The sequence below is a fragment of the Drosophila kikkawai genome, chromosome X (assembly GCF_030179895.1).
Source record: "Drosophila kikkawai strain 14028-0561.14 chromosome X, DkikHiC1v2, whole genome shotgun sequence".
Lineage (NCBI taxonomy): Eukaryota > Metazoa > Arthropoda > Insecta > Diptera > Drosophilidae > Drosophila > Drosophila kikkawai.
Genome location: NC_091733.1, coordinates 8,639,808 through 8,642,281, shown reverse-complemented (window position 1 = coordinate 8,642,281; position 2,474 = coordinate 8,639,808). Strand labels below are relative to the sequence as shown.

At 37.6% G+C, this 2,474-nt stretch overlaps 1 long non-coding RNA gene across 1 annotated transcript; it reads left to right on the top strand.

Moving 5' to 3' along the window:
• The first annotated feature begins 861 nt into the window (after positions 1–861).
• Positions 862–2,120, top strand: LOC121502110 (uncharacterized). Its single transcript, XR_005990811.2, has 2 exons — positions 862–1,647; positions 1,704–2,120. It is a non-coding gene; the product is annotated as an uncharacterized lncRNA (long non-coding RNA).
• The last annotated feature ends 354 nt before the right edge of the window (positions 2,121–2,474 follow it).

Sequence of the window (2,474 nt, the reverse complement as noted above, 5' to 3'; positions counted from 1 at the left end):
TCAGATTTTTTTAATTTTTCTTTGAATATATATTTTTATAACTTGGTTATTCTTTTATTAGAGCACTGATATATAGAACTAATGTGACACAAATAATTGGAGCTGTGGAATAAAAACTTTTCTTAATTTTCGTTAAAATTCTTGGTTGAAGTCTTGTGGCTTAAGTCTATGAGCACCACTGTATATATTTTTTTTTTTTAATTTTATAAAATAATTTTATTTGCTTTTATTTTTGATATATTTTTATATTCGTATATTTTTATTTTATTTTATTTTAAATATGTTTTTTGTTTTATTAATAAAATGAAATATTAAGACCTATTTTTCAGCACACAATCGTATCTACTGGACGAACATAGATAGCTCCAATGAAACGTGGACCATTTTTCTTTGTCCTGAGCCTGGGGACCTGTCCGAAGAGATGCGAAGAAAATGGAGAAGGAGGACAGGATTGGGAGAGGAGCAGGAGTCGAGGATAGAGAGGGGTACAGGGGGGACACTGATGGGGTAAGACAGCAACAACGGCGCCAGTTGACACGTCTTTTTCCTTTGACAAACATTTAAACAGGCGCTGTGCAGCAACAAAAACAATTACAAGCAATTCTGGCTTCCACCTTAACCTTAGACTTAACCTCAGACATTACTAAATGTTAAAAAAAAGAATATACAATAAGAAAACAAGACTTTTGACGTCATAACAATAAATTAGAAGGTAGAACCACAACCCTATAAAGATAGAGGCAGTAAAAGGAAAATCCTAGACAAAAATAAAAGTTATAACTGTAGAAATAATTTTATATTTTTTATAATTTAATAAATAATACAATATTTCAAAATAATTTAAAGAAGTAGCCAGCCCCTCCCTACCTGTCACCATTTCATTCAATCAGTACAGACGGAGAGTCTATCACAATTTCAGTATTCATTCCTCCGTCAAGTCAGTAAGTCAGTCGATAATTTACCCAAAAAAAATAATTATTGAAAAAATCGAAAGAAATCCGAAATAAACCAGAAATCATCCCGAAATCTAACTAAAATAAAACCGAAAATGCGTCGCATCAACGTTTCGGCCATTTCTTTGGTGAGGGAAAAAATTGACTTTACCTTTAGTGACCGAATGCCGCTCTATAAGGTGATGCAGGCCTATGCTGATTATTTTGCGATCGATCGCAAAAGTCTGGAATTTCGTGTTCATGGCTTATTGATTTTGGATAACGATACGGCCTTTTTAATCAATATGGGAACGGGCTGTACAATCAGGGTGACTGATAAAATTCAAGAACAATCGGAGAAAAAAGAACAAGGACAACCGGAAGCAGAACAAGGACAATCCGAAGCAAACCAAGAATATTTATAGTATTTATATTTTAATAATGTTTATATTTTATATTTGCCAAGTTAACACATGAAGACACGAAAATTACATACGCAAATGCCAGCTGAGTTATGTTTAATCAAGTTCCGTCAAATTGAAACCCAGGATAGGTGCTTGTGCCAATATTTTCCTGTTGATCTATTGAACTTTAAGCAGAAAAACCAAGAAAATCGGACTCGGTTAAGAATAATCCCAGCATTGAACAGTAATAATTAAACCAGGACGATTTGTTAATATACAGTACGGTACATGTACATAAGGATACTCTCGGGGTGAGTGGGTGTATAGTGTGTGTTTATGGCAATCCCTGACTAGACATAAAATCCAGTCAACATTTATAGAGAAAGAGAGAGAGAGAGATAGAGAGCGACAGACAGGACGAAACCGTTTTGGGGGCACTTGATGGAAGGAAGTACCAGAGGACGAAGGACGAAAGGACGGGCCATTGTTAGCGGTTGCTGCATCGCTTCTCATCCCATTTAACCCCTTGTTGCTCCACCTGCCTGCCAGGCAATCTCTCCTCCAACGGGTTTGTCGGTCTGCTGGCGCTTCATCAATTCAGTCCATGTCCGACCGACAGAAACAAAACAGGAGTGGCCCAAGGATTGGGCTTTTGACAGAGGGAAGAAACCAGGAACAGGAACGGGAACAGGATCAGGAGAGAGGTGCAAGCGGCGTACGACATTTGTACGATTCCATTTGAATAATTTAGACATTTACGTTGATGAATAAAACCGAAAGCACATTGATAGATATTTTGCCCCCCCCCCTAGCGCTCCCCTTTTTCCCCAAACTGTACGGGAACATATATAGTATATATCACACACACACACATCACATATGTACAGAGTCGGCTGTCTGGAGTCAAGTGGCAGCAGCGGTGTGAGTCCTTTGACTCAGATACTATCGCTCACACTCGAAATCTGCCTTTGTGTTTCACATTTTTGGTCAACTGCCGAAAGAGCTCCTGAAGCTCCCTGGAAACTCTCCTTCCCGAGCCCTGGCTTTAACGAAAAAAGCAACTCTGTAGGGATACCAGACACATTTGTATTTTTAATTAACATTCATTTACCATATTTATTGGAAGAAAATCGATTAC